Source organism: Rhea americana, unplaced genomic scaffold (assembly GCF_003343005.1).
Source record: "Rhea americana isolate MKP2758 unplaced genomic scaffold, rheAme1 scaffold_57, whole genome shotgun sequence".
NCBI lineage: Eukaryota > Metazoa > Chordata > Aves > Rheiformes > Rheidae > Rhea > Rhea americana.
In genome coordinates this window covers 4,010,089-4,033,177 of record NW_028186723.1, presented here as the reverse complement: position 1 = coordinate 4,033,177, position 23,089 = coordinate 4,010,089, and the positions used below count along the sequence as shown (strand labels likewise).

The 23,089-nt window shown below is 38.8% G+C and overlaps 1 long non-coding RNA gene across 1 annotated transcript; it reads right to left on the bottom strand.

Moving 5' to 3' along the window:
* Positions 1–5,677: 5,677 nt before the first annotated feature.
* Positions 5,678–23,023, bottom strand: LOC146587748 (uncharacterized). Its single transcript, XR_014897591.1, has 5 exons — positions 21,601–23,023; positions 13,073–13,178; positions 10,488–10,600; positions 8,621–8,686; positions 5,678–7,864 (listed from the first exon to the last, which is right to left on the bottom strand). It is a non-coding gene; the product is annotated as an uncharacterized LOC146587748 (long non-coding RNA).
* Positions 23,024–23,089: the final 66 nt, after the last annotated feature.

The following is a 23,089-nucleotide window of genomic DNA, read 5'->3' as shown; positions in this document are numbered from 1 at the left end:
AAGCATAATTTGATGTATTTGTTTACTCCTGGCTGTCAAAGTTGGTAACATACTCTGAAACTCTCCAGTGAAAGCTATCCTAGAAATACAAAGTGTTCCTGTGACTCAAGTTCACTCTTTGGTTACAGATTCAACATTTCACTTCCTCGGCTTATGAGACAGGTAGTTATTACAACGCTCTTTCCTATCTCCTAACACCTACTTAAAAAGAAATCACTTCTGCTCCTGTATTCAGGGCACAACAATCTATTTAAACTTTCCTTTCAACAAGCAGGAAATCACTAAAATCAACCTCCATCCCTCTCCCCTTTGAGGGAGTGCTGTCTTGTTACATTAAACCTTTACAAATAATGTCTATAGTATATCTTTAACTTTGCTTTTTGTTTTACTCATGAAGGACCTCAGCTTTGAGACTGAAAGGACTTCATTAAAGCCATGAGCAGCATTAGAGTACAAGAACAAGAGGGAAAACAGAAGTTCCTCTTCCCATTGAGAGAGTTTTAATGTGCCCACAGTAGGGAGTTTAGGCTTTAGATCAAGACCTTTGCACCATGTTGTATCAGTGGGACCCCTCAGCATAAAAACATTATATTAAGGTAAAGCTGCACATTATCAGGTATGTTTATATAAATAAATTGGAGAATATTATATCCATTTCAYACATGTGTAAGTACCTATATAAATTAAAAGGCTCTGAAGGTCTTCTTCATTAATTTTTCCCTTAGTAGTAGCTTTCATCCTTATAAGTAACTTTGAAGCTATAATAACCAAGGCTAGTGATTGAAAACTCTCTTTGCTAATTCCCACAGCCATACAGATAGTAGCTTGCAATAATAGTGGACAAGATCAAACCAAAAGGAATTGAGCCTCAGTAGATACACACCCAGTATCCTCAGCACACACACACACACACACACACACAATGGACACCTCTTACCTTCTCTTAATGCGCAAGCTGTAGGGTCCAGAGCCACCAGAACTAGATGTGTTCCAGAGATCTATTAGTGCACACACTAAAGAGTGTATTTATGATACCACAAATATTTAAGTGTGGTCTCTGCAAGTGGGAGGAGAAACTGCTCTCTCCAAAAGCTTTTGGCCCCAGAATTTCCCTATCTTGCCAGCCTGCATGCATCCCCCTGAAGCTGTGGGTTTAGTGGGAAGGCTTCAGATAGTCATCTGGTATCTCTTATGCTCATAAAAAGAGCCGGTGAGAACTCCTTACATATCATTATATATATTCAAGTTTCCACAGGACAGTGCAACACTTCCAGGAAAGGAGAGAAAGTGTGTGGTTGATGCTAAGATGTTATGGGATTCATTTGCCAGGCAGCAAGTGGAAGGGTAAGGAAAGAAGGATCTTGCCAATATGTCTTGGAAAATTCTGGCCGCTCCTTGCCATCTCTGCTTTCTTGTTAGAGAAATTCAGCTTTACTGGTGTAACATATGCTGTGACTATGAAATCAGGCTGATGAAAACACAGTTTAAACTTGATATTCAATCTCCTGTTTTGGGCTGATAAATGACTTTCCCGAAATATGCCACTTTACAGGATGGTCACCTTTTCCCCTAGCTTGAGCAAGAGCCAAACGGAGCCTCTGAATCCAAATTGTCTCATAGTTTATGCCTTCAACTGAAAATAAGGAATCAGATTCCATCCCTCAGGCTGAGTGGCTTCTTACTCTGTAATTCTATTGAAAACAGTGGGGACTACTTGTGGGGTTAAAAGATGTATTGGCATGGCATATGGGTCACTGACTTTGGTTACAAATATCCATTCACCTTGTTTATTTCTGTATTAAAAGCCACTGACACCTACAGTTGCTGCAGTATATTAGGACTGAGGTACAATGGCTGAGCTTTGCTGCCTGCTTGGTTCTCCCAGGATGTGTAAAGAAAGTCAGGGTCTGTAATGATGGACATATTCTGGCCAAAATGGCACTGTGTATTCTCTAGTACTTTTTGTTTTCTTCCTCCACCCAGTTAGACTTCCAGCCACCCTGGAAAAGTGACATATGCTCCACTTGGTTGCCCCTTCTTAGAGAGAAAGTAGCTTTTCTACTATTAGAGTGAAAAAGACATTCCATGTGCATGGTCTTGCTGCTTCTTTTCCTGAGCAGTCAGTTGATAAACTGAAGTACCTGCTTTGTGTATCCTCTTTGCATGTAGGTACATGAATACTTTTCATTTTCCATGACATTAATATAGCTCTTCATATAAGGATGTAATGCCATTTCCCCACGATATGAATATGGTTCTGCATGTAAGGAAATAGGAGGCAAAAACAAGCTATGCAGAAAGAGCTTCTTGTGCTATCCTTTAGCCTTTAGTAGAACTGCTTGGAAATTTCAGAGAGGAAAAAATTCCACTGGCAAAATTCCAGGTTGATTAAATCAAAACGAACCTCCCAGCAGAAATCAGATGAGTTTCTCAGGTTTCCGATGAGCTCAGTGGGTTGGTAGGCTGTTGCTGAGCCTGGTGCCTGGGAGACCCTTAGCTCAATCCCATTAGATCCACAGCTCTCTTAGATAACTGGGTGTTAGTCACCATAGTCTTTATCTGGCGAGGTCACTACAAGTAATTCATCAAATTGATGYAATCCACACTAGACCAATCTTTTGGGTTGGGTGAGGATGCTCTAAGGCCATACTCTGCTCCTGTAATGAAGCTCCAGAATTCCAGAACTCACCAGTCCTCTGCTTCTGAAAATATCTGAACCGCCCTAACCACCCCTGCCTCCCAAACTGATTCACAAGAGGAAGAAACCTACTCAAAAAACACACTTAAAATTTAGTTTAAAATACTCTAAGGTAGCAAGAAGGAGTTCAAAGGCATTAAATTTTGGTTGCCTGTCATAATTTAATTACACCTTGTGCATAAAATAGAGTTTTCATACTTCTGTATGTCTGGTCCTACTCTCCTTTCTCCTTCCAGGCTGTCATCCAGCTTCAGGGTCTCTACCATAGCTGTCTGATTCCTTAGCTTAGGCTTTCTCTACATCTCTTAAGCTCATCTGGTCCCAGGTTCATCCTTCTCCATAAAATCCCTTTCTCATCCAAATCTTCACGTCAGCTATTACTTTCTTGTTCCAGTTCCTGCCCCCTTTGTGTTCATATCTGGCTGGTCACCTCTCTTCATTTGCCTAGCTGGATGCAGCCAAGGTAGAGATGAATGAAAGCCCAAGAAAGGCTTTTTCCTTTTAGTTTTGGGGAGTGGTCTGACTCTGGAAATGGTAAGCAACTGGAAATGGCAACTAAAATATAAGCCTAAACCCCAGTTCCCCAGTGCTGGAGCATTTGAGGCTGGTCTATAAATAGCTTGGGAACCACTGGGTTTGTTCTGTTTGCCTGAAAGGAACAAATCTTAGAAGAATCCAATTATTAATCTCTAGAAGTCTCTACTGAGCATATATGATTTTTCTTTCAAATTTCTTTCTTGGAAAATAGATGAATATTTTTATCCTTTTTTCAGCTTGAGGCAGAAATCTAACATGGAAATTTTCAGCTTGAATGATGAAAGTTTAGTAACATTATATGGAATGGGAAATAAAGCCTTCTCCTGGGAAGTACTGAGCAACCTGGACATGAAGTGGGACTGTTGCAGTGTGGGACAGACCCAAGCCCAGCAGTGTTCAGCAGAGCACTGAACTGGCCAGAGGTGGTTAGTGGTGTCAGACCTTCCAGAACACTGYCATTAGTGTATAAATGTGTATGATCTGGCCTGATGTCTCAGAGAACTGAGGTTAATTTCTGGTTTCATGATGTTTTCCACGTGACTTAACCAGTATGTCCTTCATTTTTTCCTTTTTTCTCACCTCTCTGTAAAATCAGTCTTACCCAAATCTTCTCTTTTCCCTTCCCAGTGCCCTAATTCATCTATTCATATCAGACTGCCCTCTCCTCCTATCTAGGAGCATTCCAACAGAGTAGAGAAAAGTTTTCACAGAAAGGAATCAATTTGTCCTTTTACCGGTTACCTTCTTTGATCACATATCTTCAGAAGCAAACCTGTCTTTTACTTTATGTTTATGCAAGTGCCCAACACAGTGGACTTGACCTAGACAGGACTGGTCTTTAATGACCTGGCAGGCACTTTGTTTCTGATTCTCTTTGAAATGTATAATACAGAAGATCAGCCCTTTGCTCCCGCTCCCCCCCCCCCCGTAGATTTGCACTGTTTTCATAGAAGAGATAAGGAGAAGGGTGGTGATTACCTGGCTATTTAGCATCAGCTGCAGGGAAACACTGAGCACCTGACCAGCACCCACTCCCACCTGTCTCCTAGTGTCCCCTAGCTCATGAGCTTAGACTGCTTGGAGTTCCTCTTGCTGCTTGCTGACCTTGATGTGGTATTGTCACTCTAAAAGCCTCAATTTCTTCCCCTTGATCCTGAAGCCTCTTCCTCCATGATAGGATCTTGTCTGATAATGTAAGAAAACACCCTGTTCATGTGTTGCTTTGCTTTTATAAAGAAGGTGTCAGGTGTGCTATTCTGACTTAGGAAAATGAGCTACCAATCTATCATTAACAATATTCATAGGGAAAATAGTATTTTATTTTCTCTAAGTTAGGACTTTTTGGTTTGTTCTTGTGAAAGTCTTATGGTTCTCTGAAATGGATCAGTAGTGACATCCAGTGGCCATTTATGAGGTGTCTGTAATTATTTTGGGTTGAAACAGAGTTATCTGGATTTACTACATACTTACAAAACCTGCTAAAAGTATTGTGTATGCAAAAATCTTTGTATCATTTTTATAAATAATACTGTCAAGGGAGTGGAGAAAAACAGTAAATCCACCCAAATCAGCTTTTTCAGGGGCTAGTGCAACAAATTTTCTTTGGAACAATTGCCCATATTATTGCCCATATTATGTGGGCTCCAGCCCACATAATGAAGTATGTCCACTCCCATTTGGGCTGAACTTTTTAAAGAAGCTTTATTCACTCTATCAGATATTTTAAAAAGAATAAAGTGGATAAAGGTTTTAAGGAAGAACTTCTAATGCTTATGCAGGTTGGCAGCTTGTTTTTATCAGTATTGTCAAAGAACTTTGTGAATCCCAGATGGATTCTATTTTTTTCTGTTTGGCTTCTTATACTTTATCTGACCATGCTGCCTGAATGAAGGGACTATCTGCACTATATAGAGTTGTACAGATGTCATGATTCATATATAAAGGGGTAAGGGAGCTACTAATAAAGCTTTTTTTCTCTTTTTTAGAGGGAAATGTGTATGAAATATGCAGTTTCCCAGTGCAGATACTGTAAAACATTCATAGCATATTTCCAGTGTTTTAGTAATAGGTCTAGCTGAACCTTGCAAATTTAGACTGTATAGTTCTGGTTAGCCGTAGATCTAGGCAGTCTGAGTCCAACTTTGCAATCCTACATTACAAGCAATTTTGTCTTTTATCATATAAACATGGTTTTCTGTACTACAATGTGCTAAATATTTTAAGCTTTCAGATAGCTCTTTGACCTTGAGCAAAATAGGAGCCCTTTCTTGGACCACGCTGTTTTTCCTGGTGCCTGATCCAAGAATATAGAGTACCTTAGTTCCTGAACTAGAACATGAAGCAGACCACAGACTAGTGAATCAGCTGTTTCATACAGTTTAGGGAACCTGCAGAAGAACTTGCTTCTCTCAGTACATTAGAAGAATACTTAACCAGTCTACTTTGTAGTCAGGAAAATAGCACATCATGAGCAATGTAAAAAACATTTTTTACTTACTAACTGTGAAATAGGAAATGCTCAACTCCCTCTGTGAGACAATAGGCCTTTCTTTACAAAAATGCTGACATGGTGTCTCTAAAGTAAATCTGCAATAAAATACTGCTTCTCATTGGAGCTCAMTTGCAATTTAAGGAGTTAGATTTACAAACTCTCTGACAGTCTCTTGCTTTCTGTTGAATTCTAATCTTAACTGACTGCTGTGGTTCAGTTCTGGGTTCAGAGAGATAATCAAGTTACTGAGGTACTATGTGTTASTCAACGCTGGGGGCTCAACCACACGCATACTTCTAGACCCTCACAAACACAAGGCAAAAATGTATTATCTTAAATCTTTTTCACTGACACTTAAATGAACACATTTTTCCTCAAACAGGGGGCAGGCCAAGAGCATGTGGCTCCACTGCTGCTTAGTAAGTGACTCATTACACTGCAGTCTTGAGCCTTGAGCTTTGGTAATGTTCTTGCTTGTTTTATGACACTGGTGTACTTGTTTGCACTTGAGCCAGGGTATTGCATTCAGGCACCTAAACAACAGATTTTGCACAAAGTTCTAAACTTTAATTCTTAGTTATGGGAAGTATTGGGGTAAAAACTCCCTTCATTACCCAATGTTTACATTTAGGATATAGGTGCTTTGGGGAGTGACAATATGTACAGAGTCTAAAAATGTATACATAGAAACTAAAAAGCAGGGGCATTTAAGCCAGACTTTCAGATCCTGCTGATACTTTATTGACATGATAGCTTAATGAAATATACTACTTGTCTGCTTAGTGTGGTTGCTTAAGGATATGATGACTGACATTTCTAGCATGTGGCCTTTTGTTCTGTGATTATAAGGATGGCAGTTATTTCTCTTCTTCTCCCATTTTCAGCAATGCTTGTTTACTTACTTAGCCATGATTAGGATTAAAAGATGCTAGGGCTACAAATAAGACACAGATGTCAGTAGGCTCATATTATTTAATGGTAAAGTACCATATATATATATAATTATTAATATTCAGCTAGTACTTAATCATATGGTAGATTTTTCACATTAGTTTCTAGTAGAGGTGGGTATCTTCAGAAAAGCCTGATTCTGCTTCTTTCAGAAAACTTTGGGGTGACTTCTTAATTAATTGTGAGTATTATATTCAAGGAACTTACTGATACTGCAGCAATAAAACTACCACCTCTCTCCTAATGTGCTGAACAGACTGAGAAGTTCATTATTATCTAGAAGTCTGATGTCTAATAAGGAAACAGAAGGGGAAAGTTTTAGACAGGGACTATCTCCATAGATACTCTGCACTACTTACAGATGTAAGGATACCTGGGTATCCTGCTGTAATAGGATCTGAAACACCCTATCAGCAATGGGAGAGTTAACATACTGCCATTAATCGATATCTGACTTGTCTATATATCTGAGGAAGATATTAGACTGCAAAGGAGGACTTAAAAGTGGAGAGCTTTAGACAATTGGTGCTAGGTAGGTGGTACAGCAGTTGAAAGTAAGGAAGAAGGAAATAAATGAGCAATCCTGGTTTCTAGCAGAATCTTTATGAGGTAGTGTAAGTCTAGCAGGTGCTAATTGTCCTGTCTTAATAGGATTAAACTTGGCTGAATTCAGAGCAAATAGAAACATTTAAGAGTTTGTAGGTTTGTCGGTTCACTAAGAAATGAAACCAGAAAAGGGATGGGGGAGGGTGGGCTTTTTTTTTTTTTTTTTTTTTTAACCTTTAAAATTCCTAGAAGGGATATAGTCCTTGGGTCATCCATCTGTATGGGGAGGGGAGAGAGCATAATATGGTGGTAGGGTAGTAGCTAACTGGGGCAGCTGGAAGCTGAAGAGTTGATGACTGATCATATAGTGACACGCAGCCCTGAGTGAGGTATGTTTGTGCTTGGGTGCCTCTGTCTTTTGCTAAACCTTAATGTCCCTAGCACTGTGGGGAAGGATTTACTATAGCTATCTGCTGCTAGAGATACAGAACATATAGATTCAGTTCTTCCGCATGTGGAAGAGAGAACTACTTTGTCTATACTGTCATGCTGGCTGTATCTCTCTCGCTTTTTTTTTTTCTTCCATAGAAAGAAATGAAGAGGGAATGATGGAATCCTTTGAGCTTCCTCAAAAGTAAATCCTGTGAAGGAAAATGGATTTTTTTTTTCCTTGATAAACAACAACAAAAAGGTAAATAAATGTTTTAGCATTGCCTGGCTCCACTGACAAGGCCAGCTTGTGCTGAACTGGATATGGATGAAACAATAAAACTGCACAGATGTCTAGTTTCATGTAGGTGCTTGGAACAAAAATAGTGGAGCGATGCAGGGGCAATTGTTAACAGTGGAAGGACTGTGGTAGCACTGGAATTCACCCTTTGCCTCATGCTCCTAACCCCATGTGAAGAAAAGAACACAGTGTTTGCAGAGGGGGAAACAGTATCTGAACCCCTACTTTTTYCCCTATAGGTTTTTTTTCCCTCCCTCTGCTGGAAAGCCCTCTCTCTTTATACACTGGAAACGCAAACAATGCATAATGGYATACTCTGAGTAGCTAATGCAGCACTGAACTGAAAACTCTGTCTTGCAGCCTGCACAAGGGACCAATAAAGTAATTGCTAACTGCGAAGCAATAACAGAAAAACAAAAAGGCTGATATGGTACAAAACTATATGTTAACTTTTGTTAAAGGAATTTGTGCAGTCTGGCCAGAAAAGTCTCAGCTGTCGAGACAATTGGGAAGTAGGTTACTTGCTTTGTCATGCTGTTGCTAGAAAAAGTGGATCTCCCAAAGGCCGTTGGGAGTAACTGGATTCAATGCTGATTTTAAGTGGACCTCTCACAGGCCTCTCACATGTCAATGCAGACAAGTGTAACATCTGCTGGGTATTTCTTACCTTCTCTCAGCTGTCCTCTTAGGACCTCTCCCAAAGAAAATGATTCATTGTAGTGCTCTTCATTATCTACAGATGAGGAAACTAAATATAGTAGTGGGAAATGTACTCATGATTTTAAATAAATGGCAAGAAATCGGGACTGGGCTTTCTGGTGAAGGTGGCAGTTGTCATAGACGAAAAAAAGAATTTGATGATGTGTATTTTTTTAATGTGTGAAGGCAAGTTTCCTTGTGCTATTGATCAATGTTTCTAGATGTGTTCTAGATCAATGTTTAATAAAGTGGCAAAAAAGGAGAAAGCTGTAAATCTTCTAATAGTTACCTGGGTTTGCCTACACAACTCTAAAGCTTTCCTATTACCGTCAATAAGTAGCACTGAATCCAAGCATATAGATAAGATATAATGGCATATTATGGCCTGTGAAGGAATTGAATTTAGGTTTTCCAGTATTCCTGTGTTGCTAGATTTGATATCACACTACAGGAAATGGGGCTGGACAAAGCTTGACAATATGTTATGGTCTAATGTTTTTTACTCTTCTGTTCTACTTTCTAGCTTGCAGACACTGATCTGCTCTGGAGAAAGTATGTGCTGGCTTTGCAACTTTTGTTACTCAAGGAAAACTAAGTTTCACTGCTTAGTGCCCTAAAAGTACTGTGGGGATAAAGTTCTACACTCTGTTTTTTTCTTCAGGCCATGACTACTTCTGTATCTCCAGAAGAAGTTGCACAAAGAATCACACTTTTTTGTTGGTTGGTCAGTGAGGCTTTTCATGTATACAGGGTACAGGGAACCTGAGGGATGAAACTAAGTCTCTGTGTAGTTAACTCTGCAGGCACTTAAGTAATGACCTGGAATGTATCCAAAACTTAATTAAAAAGAAAAGAAAAAAGGAAAAGAAAAAGATTAGGTAATACTTCTTTTTCTTTGATTATGACCATCTTCTATGTGCTTTTTTATCCACTCAGTTACTTGCTGGTGTTTTCATTGCATTTACAAAGTGATAGGCTACAGTTATCAAGTTCCCCTTCTGCTACTTCATCTAAGTATGCAAGAACATACATACTGTCTGTCAGACCAAATCAGGACTTGATTAATTTCCTTAAATGAGCTAATAAGCAAGCAGGTGCCAGCCAAAAAAAAAAAAAAGGTAAACCAAGACAATGTCAAAAAGATCTACAGTGGTATTTTTTCAGATAAAAATAAGTGAAAAGAAATGTATGAGATTCATTGAACATGAAATCTTCAAATGCTAAGGATCAGACCTTGTAAATTCTCATTATCCATCAGAGATTCTGAACAACTGAAGCACTGAAGTACATCAGTAGTATTGCTGAAACTACTTATAGTTGGGTTCCATGCATAAGCAATGGAGTATGGAAAGGAAATGTGCTTGTATGAAGATATGCATTCCTCAAAAAAGCTCTGAAGCTAAAATTTTTAATGGCTAGGAAGAGTCATTTTTGTATTGTTTACCAAAATCCATTATTTCTAAATGTTTCTCTATCAGAAAAGAGCACTTTGTATTGCCAGTAAATGGGATAATAAAGAAGTGTAAAAGATGAGTCACTAAACCACAGCAAAAGGAAATGCAGTGTTAGCAACCGCAGCACCCTCACTTGGCCCTGTATTCTTTTGATAGAGTATAATGCAGTTTCCTGTAGCAGTGGTCTGCAACAAGAGCAACATTCAGGTAGATGAAGGTTATTTATTCTAGCTGTCCTGGACATATCTACATAACYTTTATTAAGAAGCTATCTAAATGGCTTGTAATTTTAGTAAATACGTTTATCCCAAACCTAAAGGTGTGACTTTGAGGCTTAAAAGCTAAGCTCTATCTTTTCAAAGGATTCAAATAGCAAAATACCTTCTGAAGATATGAAGAGACTTGGCTGTGCCGTTCGGTGAAAAGAAGAATTCATGTCATGGCACGAATCTCGGCTCAGCAGTCTAGTAGTCCTTTGTCTCCATGTTTGGTACCTAAATTGATACAATACTGCCCTTGAATCCAAATACTGCCCAGATCCAAAGCAAAATTACCCTGTAAGCTATGCCAGCTGAGTCCAGATGCAGAATAAAACAAGAATAAAATGTTCAGCCAGAATAACAAGTGGAGATAAAGGGCATGTTCTTTACCTCTGACTAAAACCATTTCCTATAGATGGTGTTATGGCCAAAAAAAAGAGACCCCCCAAATGAAAACTAACCAGTTTGTGATACTACTACCGACACTACCAGAATCTGAAGGTTTGGAGGAAAGAGAAAGGAAGAGTGGATGATATGTGCCAGAGTAGCAATAACTTGTTTCTAAATCCCTCTCTTTTGCCTCGGTGATTTCCTTGTTCACTAAAATTTGAACAGTTGCATGCCTGTAACAGCATCTATCTTGTGTCATATGAACTCTGTGTCCCCCAGTAAATGGATCTTTCCAATAAAAGATGCTAAAAAACTAGTTATTATAGAAGAGTCAGGTTTATGAGAGTAACTGTAGGGAAAAAAAAGAAGTTGGTCTTGTGCAAGGGAATAATTTCCCTGTTTTGCAAGGATTTTACAAATAATTGGGCGTACAATTTACAAATAACTTGACTTTGAAAAATGTCCTTGACAGTGCCCTTTTACCACTCAGAAAGCAGGCGAGCTCAAATTACAGCATCAGATATGCTGAGCAAATGGTGTAGAGGAAGTATTAATGCCCACAAATCTCCTGTGTAAAATCAAACACAGACAATTACCCCCATTATGAACCTATGCTAAAACAGGCTACAGCTAGCAGCCTGTCCAGCTGCTGTTATGCATGGATCCTGAACAGACTTTGCAGTTGGTCCTATACCTTCATATACTTTTCTCCTCTCACACATGCTTTGCTGCTATTTGTACCTATTGTATTAATCATTTACATAGCTGCTGATGGCTGCCCTTTTCCTAGAGATATGGAAAGCTCAGCCAAACTGACACTGACAGACTCCCTCCCAGGCTTTCTCAGTAAGACTGCCAAGCGTATAAGTGAAAGGGGATTTGGTTCTTAAGACAGGAGAGCTTCTTGGATGACTGCCATCCAGAACAGAACTGTAATCAGCTGAAGAAATCTGTGCTCTCTTGCTGAAAAAGGGGAAAAAGATAGAACCTCCCCAAATATAATGCTTTTAGGAGAGGCAAGAAGGCTGATAAACAGCTTCTCCCAGGCAATTCTTTCACATCACGATTTATCTCTTTTTAAATCTCTGCTAAAGAACTCTGGCCTCCCTTGAAGAGATTTAGCATGTGACAGGGCTCACTTTTTTTGCCTATCCTGGCTTGGATATTCTGTTCTGGGCAAGGCTTGTTGTCAAAATCCTACTTATTTCAGCTATTATTTCTTTCATCGTTCTCAGCATTTAATTTATGTATTTTTTTAATCTATGATTGCTTCTTCTGCTGCCTTTGGTATCCTTTGTGTCTAACTTTCTTCAGAGAATGAGCAGAGGTGTTCATGAGTTTTAAGCTAATTAACAAGAGAATAGCAACTCGGAAGTCTATTAACAAACCTAGGTGGGTTGTTGTTTTACCCAGTATTTGTATTTATAGATTATTAATGAAATCCAAAACTGTGCACTACTGTGTATTATTGCCAGTTGTCTTTTAAGAAATTAACAATGAAGAGAAAGAGCTTTCTATTCCTTCCAGAAGTAAAACCACAGCTACCATGCTAACCAGGTCTGATCTTAGCTCACTCTCTACCTGTTTTACCTGCCTGGAATCTGCATTCCCTCTGCAAACTACTTTAACTTCTTTGGAGGATTATAAAGCTAGGAAAAGCAATGGGATAATCCTGATTAAGAAAACTGCTAGGTAGGAGGAAGTCTGGGAATCTATGTCAGCATTATCTCAGTCTTTACATGGGAATTACTGGGGGATGAGGCTCTCGGGAAACAGTCCTGAAGGAGGCTGGGCAAGAAAAAAAAAATCTGCTTCATTTCTCAGAAAAATATTATCATTCTTCTTGTTCCTCCTACAAATGCAGCCATTTTTGATCAAAGAGAAAAAACTAATGGATTGTTTTTTGTTGTATTTCCTCCCTTAACAAGGTTCTGCTCCTGTAGCTGCTCCTCTCTTGCAGTGTCCATTGCTGGTCCGTGGGCAGCCCCCCTCCCAGCATGGGGAAGCTAGGAGCTCTGGGAGACACTTTCCAACTCCTCCCTCCTCACCGTGATACCTGCTCTCTCTGCCTCCTCTCAATCCAGCTMCTGAGCATGAAGCATCCTGTCAGCCTCTTGTTTTTCTATCCCTTTTCCATTGATTTTGTGCCATTAGTTTGGGGATCTTTGGCTGCAATCTGCTCAGCTTCCCCTATTTTGATCCCTTCTATTCCCATATTTTTTCTTCCTCCCAAGAGAAGAGGGAGTCCTTGCAAGTTATTTTTCCAGACCAGCTGCATTTTGATAAATAACTGTGCAATATTCAGTTGATACTTACTGTAAAGGAAAGAAAACATGCGATAATCTGTGGAAGAACAAGGCAGGGATCATCTTTTCATGTCTTGACAATGAGGTTTTGTTTGGTGACTAGGTCTTTGCAGCATCTGGAATGGAAATAGTTAAGATCTGTGTTCAAAAAAACCTGAACATGGGATTAAGGTAGAACATCTAAAAATATCAGTTCTTAATGTTGCTACGGAAACTTCTCTTATAGCCATTGACTTTATGTGCATCAATTATATTCCACATAGTCAACATTTTTCTCTCAGACTAGTGGAAGCTGACAGTACTCCCCTTGCATGAGATGGTATGTAGGAGCATACGGGTTGTGAAACAATAGAGATGGGGTTTATTCTGTTTTTTAACTCTTTAAAAAATATAAATGTGTAGTTTAGTACTCCATTAAGAGTTTCTTGCAGTGTATTCATTATTTAACACATTTTGCYTCTACCAAAGCAAAAGTACTAATGATCAATACAATTGGAGTGATATATGTAGAAATTCCACTATAAAAATAAAGGCTGTAATACATTTGGTTGATAGTTTATGAATCTAGAACTCTCTCAGCAAAATCTCAGTAGTTTCAGTGCACAACTTTGGAATATTTTTTAAAAAGGGAAATACCATGTATTGACTTCATTGAAGTTTTTATTTGTCTTTAAGCCTAGTTGATCAGGCCACAGTTCTGAAAGCAGAAAATCTATTGCTAGTGCTTATAYAGTAACACGGACTGCTTTTTTAAAAAAATTGTTTTGATAAAATGCTGCTGAGAAAAGCTGTTAAGTGAAAATCTTGGCCAAAAAAAAAGAAGTTTTCATTACCATATTCTAAGCTTTATCCATGCCAATAAAAATAACTGTAGATGGAACTGCAGCCCTAACAGAACTTCAGTTTCACTTTTTATATGACAATTTTCATTTTCTTGGCTCTTCTTAATATTGACTTGGGTTAAATAGCCTTGTACGGATGACAAATTTTTGCAGAAATTATTCAGGAAGCCAAGCTTCTTCAGGGTTTATTTTGAATTTCATATCAAAAATATTTACTTCATTTTTTCCTTTTGTTAGACTGAGAGCTCAATAAGCAAATTCAAACAGAAGTGTAAATGCATTTCAGACAGCTGTGATTTGAGACATTCTTCTAAAATTACTGGAATAACTGAAGTTGTAGGTTGGTAATGGGAGGAATTCATAAATAATTTGCTGAGATACTGACAAGAGCAGACAAGTTCCTCACTGTTTTTTACATGTAGACTAGAATTCTACCCTTTTAGTCTATTCAGTATTCTTCTAAACAACACTAAGTGGCCAGAAAAGTAATGGGAATCAAACTGAATGCAAACTGTAGGAATATATGTGAGTTTTGCCTTCTGGTTTAATGAAGCTATGTGAACACCGTCTGCTGCAAAATGTGAAAATTATTCCTCAGTTAAAATGAAATGATTTGATTTTTTTCCCGTTGTCTGTAGTTTGGATTTGAAAATGAAGAACACTGATTTAAATCGTATTTCTGTCAGAGGGTTTTGTCTACATTTTTACTGATAAACCAATATTACAGAAAAAAATCAAACTCATTTTTCTACATTATTTTTGATACTTTCCTGTATGTTCTAGAGAGTAGCTTGCCTAGGTAATTCATTTAGTCATTCCCTGCTAGTATGTTATGCACAAACAAGTTAGAAAGCATGAAAAAGTATCATGGTGCAATATTAGTGTTGAAACATAAGGCTAGATATCTCTGGTATCACATGGGTAAAACAGCTTTCAAAGATGTAAAAATTTCTACAGATTGCTGCTATCCTTTTAAGTGATACTTTTCATGTATGAAACATGAGAGTGTATATGAGTAGAAACTGAAGAAGAGATGAGTTTATAGGTGAATTTAAATTTGGCCTGTTTGCCTTGCTTCAAACAGATTCTGAGCAGCAGAAGCACAGACTGTAGCACAAAACTAGACAATTAAAATCTAACACGATAAAGACAGAAATTGTAACAGTATGCTTTCTCAGCTAAAATGCATTAGTAAATGATTTCAGTAATATAGCTATTTGCTTACATAGCTGAACAGAGTATCTTATGTTATCACAATTATCTAGGTGGAATCGCCTAGATTGCTTTAGGTTTGTAACTACTAGCTTTTTTCATTAAATCTACTCTTAAGGCCATATCCTTCAGACAAACTACCTCTATTTGTGCAAAAACACTTTGTGAAGGCAATAAAACTACTTGGTTAAAGATTAGTCATGTGAATACTCATGTTTTATCTTTTCGGTCTTTGAACACAGAAGAATCGATATAGCCATAGGAAGGTTGTTGTGAAAACAGGAAAGTACAGCAACCAGAAAAGGTAAATTAGTCTTTCTGTTTACTTTTCTTTAGCTTACTACTAATACAAAAGACCAAGCAACAAGCCAAACTACTTTTCCATGCTCAAATGGCCTTGAGTTCATATAAGGAACTGAGATGAAATGGCCATCTTTCAGCTTGCTATGGGAACTAGGGAAATGATTTCTTTACTTTAGTCCTTGTGAGGCAAACCTCTAAAGTACATTTTTTTGTTTTTTAATATTTATTTCTATCAAAAATACCTGCTAAAGCTTCTCATTTTGTTTTAAACTGTCAGGCCAGGGCAGGGGGGCTGGCTGACCAAAGAAGAGAAAATTAAATGATCTCTTCAGATATATGCACTAGGTTCAGCTGAAAAAAATGTGTATACATGTGTCTAGATGGACAGCTTTTATGTGTAGCTAGTGAGACTACCCACAAGGATGCCTTTAACCACCAAGTCTGTGGAGTCCTAGATTGCAAGTGAAAAGGCATGCCTGTGTACTACGGTTACAAGGCCCACACATTCTTAGTAGAATGAGTTTGAGCTGAACATCTTTTCAGTGTCTTGATATGACACATGAAACTTAGAGGGGATCAGAGGCAAGAGTAAATAAAAAATAAATCCCAGAATCTTCATTTTCCAAGAAATCTCTGGATCTGGGCTAATATTTCTGAGATTTCCCTCTGCTTTTAAGAACCAGTACGGTTTCCTTCAAAAGTCTATCCCGTTCCCTTATTTTACATTTCTTTGCAGATGAACCTATGTCAGTGTACATGGGAGTTAGTGAGCAGCTAGAGAAATACAAGATCTGCCACAGCATATCACTGATCTCAAGCTGTAGCTAAGGAAATTGGGTTACTGAGTATTTGCACAAGCAAGCACTCTACTGAGACCAAAATACAGATCTTGTTCTTGGATTGTTAAAGCACTAAGCAGTCCTTTCCTCCACCCCTTAATGGCAATTAAGGCTAATAAACAGTCTAGGCTCTGCCCTGAAATGGCTGAAGGAATGAAACAGGTTCAGTTCTGACCTTACTGCAGGAGTGATAACCTCCAGCAGAACTGAGAAAGCTTCTCGCTGTGGCCAGATTTGTCAAAGCTTACTTGGATGCTAACAAGACAGAGCAGATGTACTGCAACTGCACGCTCTCAGACTGGAGAAACCACAACCCAGCCACGTCACAAGACCTGAAAGCAACCAACTACCTGTCAACTAATGTACATAATCACACTTCTAATGAAGGGCAAGTGACGCACACAGCCTCACAGGGATGGTCATCTGAAAAATTATTTTCACCTCTGAAATATTAACTCTTTACTTGCTGAGTCCTTATACCAACTGAAAATTGCTTTTTAATGCAGTTTCTTGAAGCTTCTACATCAGCTAGAGGCTGCTTTGGGCTAATCCAGGAAATAAGCCAAGTATTAAAGAAAATCTGAGGTTGTAGAACATCTGAAATATATTGACCATAGTGTAATTACACGTGAAATGTGTTAGGGGAAGTAGCTAAAACAATTTCAACTCTGGGAAAGATGACTTGGCAGCATGCAAGATGGCCCCAAGGAGGCTGACTGGAATTCTTATGAGGAATGGTGAATCTGTCTCAGAATACTTAAAGAAAAGGTACCTAAGTGAACAGTAATGGCAAGTGTGATAATAAATACTTTAAATATAGCGCTTTCTAAAAATTAAGAAAAGTAGCATTTACATAAATACTAGAAGTCAGTGTAGTGAATGCAGTAAGAAGCAAAATATATGTGACAAATCTCAGCTGTGTCTTTGAATTAAAGAACAGATCCTGGACTTAAGATATAACAGCACACAGGTAATAAAGGATCTTTAGTTCTGCTTGGATTCTGGTAATATAAAAAGACCAAATTTGTTATATTTAAATTTAAAAAGTCTTTCTTTTTAATCTTGGAAAAGTTATCTCAAAGCTAGAGTACCTAAAGAGGGGAATCTTGTTTCATGTTATAACAAAAGCCAAGGTCAAGTGAGATAGTAATAGAATCTCTAATTAAAAGACAGGATACCTTAAGCTGGAATGTGAGCCTTCTGAAGTAAATATCCAATATACCTGTTCATCTAAAATGTTAGTTCTTGATTAACTGAGTTAAAATTACTTCTGATGATAATTCAAGATGAGCTTGAACTAAAATACTGGATTTATTTGGGCCAAACTAAACCTTAGATTCAAACGCTAACTATCTTTCTGTTTTGATGTGTTTTGATCTAAACTGTTTGGGCTCTAAGTCTTTATTAATAACCAGCTCAGTTGCTTTATTTGTATAGAATTGCAAAGGTGTTCACAAACAATCAGTCAAAATATGCTGTGAGATGCATCACATTAAACAGGTAAATGAAGACATGAAGTTAAGAGCCTATTTTTTCAGAAGTGAACATTAATTTGGAGTATCTGCATTTGAGCAGTCAATAGGGAATTGTTTTTTTTCTCCCATCGCACACAGTGCTCATAATTCCTGAGTAAACTCCGTGTTTTCTCATTAGTTCTAAATATGGAGCTTTGGGTATCTTAAGTAGGACCTATCCAAAAAGCAGCATTAAAATGCATTCTTACCAGTACAAGAGAGACATGGAGCTACTGGAGAGAGTCCAGTGTAGGACTACGAAGATGATCAGAGGGCTGGAGCATCTGCCTTACAAGGAACGGCTGCGAAAGCTGGGCCTCTTCAGCCTGGGGAAGAGAAGGCTGAGGGGGGATCTTATCAATGTGTACAAGTACCTGAAGGGAGGGTGCCAAGGGGACGGGGACAAACTCGTTTCAGTTGTCCCATGTGACAGGACAAGAGGCAATGGGCAAAAACTGAAGCACAGGAAGTTCCGCCTGAACGTGAGGGGGAATTTCTTCACTGTGAGAGTGACGGAACCCTGGACCAGGTTGCCCAGAGAGGTTGTGGAGTCTCCTTCTCTGGAGATATTCAAGGCCCGCCTGGATGCAACCCTGTCTACCATGCTCTAGGTGACCGTGCTTGAGCASGGGAGTTGGACTAGATGATCTCCAGAGATCCCTTCCAACCTTACCGATTCTGTGATTCATTCCAGTTCTGAAAACAGTGGTCTAACTTCCTTTCCTGAATTTATACAGTGAGTCAGTTCTAGGATAGTAATAAAACCCCCTAAAATTCTCAGCCACTATCATTAAAAATAAGTAAAGTTATATAAACTAGATAGAGTAGGGGACAGATTTTTCAGTAGGAGAAATAGATGCATTCAACTCAATGTCAACGGATCCAACAATTTATTCTAGTTGACGTTCCACGTGTGGTTATCTACAGATTAATATAGTCTGAATACGACCAAGTTGCCCAAACTGTATTTTTGTGCACTTCTGAGTGGAAGGATTTAGCTCATGACAGAGAAACTTACTTGAGGGATTAGTGATTGAATACTGAGCCAGAGGACATGGACTGTTATCTGGGCAAAGACTGGGCTCAGAAGGGACAAGTAAGATGAGTTTCTCCGGGTGAGCTGAACAGAGTCTTCCCAGGGGATCACTTGGACTGGGGCCTCTTCTGTCTGCATTGTGAGCAGACTTGTACTGCAACCTGGCTCATCAAAAAAAAAAAAAAAAAAAAAAAAAAAAAAAAAAAAAAAAAAAAAGGGGGGGGGGGGATGAGAGGGGAGGATTTGGATGGCCTCAAAGGAAACTTCATATGCATTAAAGCTTCATTTTTTACCAGGTTTGTTCCAGTAAAATGTAGGATCACCTACATAAGACAACATTGTGCCCGACAGAGTTCCGAACTAGAACTGCAGAGAGTCTTGATCACTGTATTTTTCTTCTTTTATTTATGTTAAGATCTGGACCAGATCAGGTGCTCACTAGCACAGTATCCTGTTTGAAACAGTGGATGCCTGAGGACAATTACAGGAACAGGACACCCCATAGCAGTATGTCAGCAGTGTAGATTCCAGCAATCTCTGTATTTAATAAACCTCAATGGATCTGTCCCTCATGAATTTACTTAATCACTTTTTGAATCCTGTTTCATGCAGTACCATGAGAACTATAATCTAATTTTGGTCTCTAAGACATGTAATATGAAAACAACAGGAGGCCCAGGAAAGAATTACATCATTTTGCCAACAGATATTACAAAAGCAGGCAATGACTGAGTACAGCAATGAAGAAAATTGTTAAAACCACTCATTACAAAATAACCCAGTATTTCATGCTTTGAAACAAAATTATCAGTTAAGACTACTTCACAGTTTCGAAAGAAATGTAATAGCTTTTCTAAGCTTGTGACATGGATAGTTCTCTCTTCAGCCTTGTGGCATGCAAATTTTAAAAAGTGCCTTTTCAACTGGTCATATTATCTCGCATTGACTAAAAATGCTTCTACAATTTCTTCATCTAAAGATCCTCTGGATCAGTTAGGAATGAGATGAACACAGATAAATCACAGAATCAGTAAAGTTGGAAGGGACCTCTGGAGATCATCTAGTCCAACYYCCCTGCTCAAGCAGGGTCACCTAGAGCATGTTAGACAGGGCTGCATCCAGGTGGGCCTTGAATATCTCCAGAGAAGGAGACTCCACAGCCCCTCTGGGCAACCTGTTCAGTGCTCTGTGACCCTCACAGTGATTAAATTCCCCCTCACGTTCAGGCGGAACTTCCTGTGGTTCAGTTTTTGCCCATTGCCTCTTGTCCTGTCACATGAGACAACTGAAAAGAGATTGCATACTGCTTTCTATTTATTTAGACTTCTAGAAAATGTAAACAGCAACTTCTAAATTGAAGCTTAAGTACAATTAGCTCTTAAAGGCTCTTTTTTTGGATGGTATGAAGATTCATCTTTTTTTTCTGCTCTACTTGACAAATTAAAAATTCTTTTCCAGCCTGACCTATTTTAGCCTTATTCTGTTTTAAATAATGTTTTCTATGTATTGTCTTGGTATCTATGTTAACATATTTGCTGCTATTTCCGTTTATGTTTTCATTCTCATTGAAAACACTAAAATACACCTGACTTGTTTTATAATTGTCTTTAAGAATAATGAAAACATTCCTCTGAAAGGAGAAAAGTGATTACTGAGCTGAACACTGCAGAGGCTTTTAAACTGTCACAAGGTCCATAAAATGTGCCAAATTTCCTGTTCCGCTGGTTTAATGGCAGAAAATGCTCAGTTCAGAAATCTGCAACATGAATTCTTTTTTTACTGATGTTCTTCCTGATCCAACACCAAGGCTGCTATTGGCTTTCTGAATATACTTTTCTATATATGAAAAGCTATTTAGTTACAAATCCACAACCTTTTCATTCTTATTGCATATGCCTGTATTAGACACGGTAAAGGCCTCTAGTAGAGCAGATCAAATTTTGTACTAATGACCTCTCTGGTATTTCTATAGAAATGCTCTATTAAACACTATGGCATTTCAACTTTCAGTCACAAGACCTATAAAAAATTCATACTCTGAATCTCTAGTTTCAAACCACAGCTCTGCATCGTTAACAGCTTTTAATCCTCCAGCCCCACACACTTTATGAAGGAAAAGAGGGAAGAGGGCTTTTATTTTCCTGGCATTTAAATTTTACATTTTCTTCTTCTACTGTCTGCTTTTTAAAGTAGTTCCAGAGTCTAGGGAAAAAAAAAAAAAAGGATTTTCTGATATTGTTAAAATATAACATTATATGAGAACCATCATCACACTTTGAGCTAGATGATTAACTAAAACTTTAAATAGGTGTAAAAACCCCTCAAACATTCAAGTAATTTTTACCTTAATAGTGTGTGTCTTTCAGAAATTATAGAACTTTATTTCAAGATTGAAAGAAAACTCTTCCCATGACACAGGGAAGTACCTGGAAAAACAATGTGTAAATGTCATAGTAGTGTTATAACTCTTGTAACAGTAACAGTTTTGATCTGACCTTTAAATGCATTTGCTAGACCAGACTAATATGCTTTCTTTAAGTATGCTTATCTTTTCAAGTTAAAATATGATTATACTATATGCCACTTCTGTAAAACAAAATTGAATATAATGGGTCTTCCGGGTTAGCCTCTCAAAATGTTCCGAACCAATATTCTGTCTGAAAAGGTAGCCCTGCCTTGCATGTTACATGCTTCTTTCTACATCTCTTCTTCACTGATTTTTAAGCAATTTTTATAAATGTCCATTCTTTCTGTAAAAATAATAGTCCTTAATTTGATTGGATGCCACTTACCTGGCCTCCTATACAGGATGTAGCTGTTGTCTTCCTTAAAAGGAGTATGTGAGCTCAGAGAGGTGAGGATGCCTTCCTTTCCCTATCATCCAACTTCAATGAAGCCAGAGTCTGTGATACAAAGAAACCATTTTGTAATGTATTGCTGACAGCAGTAGGAATCAGTCCTATATGCTGACAATACCTACTCATGTACATCACAAATCAGAACATCACAATGTGCAAAATTCTCAGCTTTGTTCTTTTGTTCATATTCCTTTCCTCCATTTTTTAATTCATTTGCTCAATCATAGATTTTAAACAAAAGTGAATAGTTAATAGCAGAGCCTGTTAAAATGTCACCGAAACAGTATGTTCAAAATGTGTTAAAAATGTCTCTAATCAACTGGAAACAGAAAAGARGCTTTGATGAAATCATAAAACTTCCAAGAGCCTTGTCTTGAACCATCTCCATGGCAATTTTAATTAAAAAAAATCCATCTAATTTCCAGGACACTAAATATCCTTCATCTCTTGCTACGCCTAGTACATCTCTTTAGCAATCATTTCCTAACAAGAATGCAGCCTTTTGCAAACTTCTCACAGATTAAACTTATTTTTTTTTTCATTTTATTTCACTTCCCTGCTCAGAGGTGCTATCTTAACTACGATTTAGGACGACTGTGTCCCAAATGCATTTCTCTATAGACAAACATCTCCCTCAGTGATACTTAAATTGCCTATCCTAGGCAATAACCTGATCTCCTGGTTAACTAATGAAATCAACTGAACTGTAGTTTATGCATCTGGTAATTAAAATGTCCTCATATTTATTGAAATCACTATGAAAATTTTTTAGGGAGAGATCAACCTCCATGAGGATAAAACGCTTGCGGGAAGGCAAGCTATCTCCTGCATGTCTATGATGAAAGAGAAGACTCGTGAGCTTGTTCACAAGTTTCATGTATTTTATGCATCTCATATTTTTGGTATTGACAGAAACGGTCAGTCCAAAGCCCACTGAAGCACTCAGATTTTGGACCAGGCCAAGCACAGACTAGAGAACAGGTGCTGAGGCCTTGGCACAGAGGGACTGTTGCAGAAGAAACAATTCTCCGCTCCCGTGAATTTCATAGCAGGAAACTTGTCCTTTTGCAATGCATTTCTGCCCTTTCCGTCTCCCTGAAGGGGCCTTTTCCTCAGGAGGCACTTGCCGTCCCCGACTGTGCTTTTTAGAGCAGCGGACTGGGATTAACCCGACTCACGGCGCCGGTAGCTCCCAAGCGGGCCCGTGCGGGAGCCCTGTGCCCGGCAGCAGCACGGCGCAAAGGCGCAGCCGCCTGCTCCCGCTGGCCGCCCCGGCCGCTTCGCGGGCAGCCCGCACGCGGGGGCTGCCTCTCGCTCCGCTCCGCTCCGCTCCGGCAGGCCCTGGCCGCGCGGCAGCACCCGCGGCGCCTGCCCGAAGAGTCACTCAATTCCCGCTCTTCTAACGGCTACGGCGGGGCGGGGC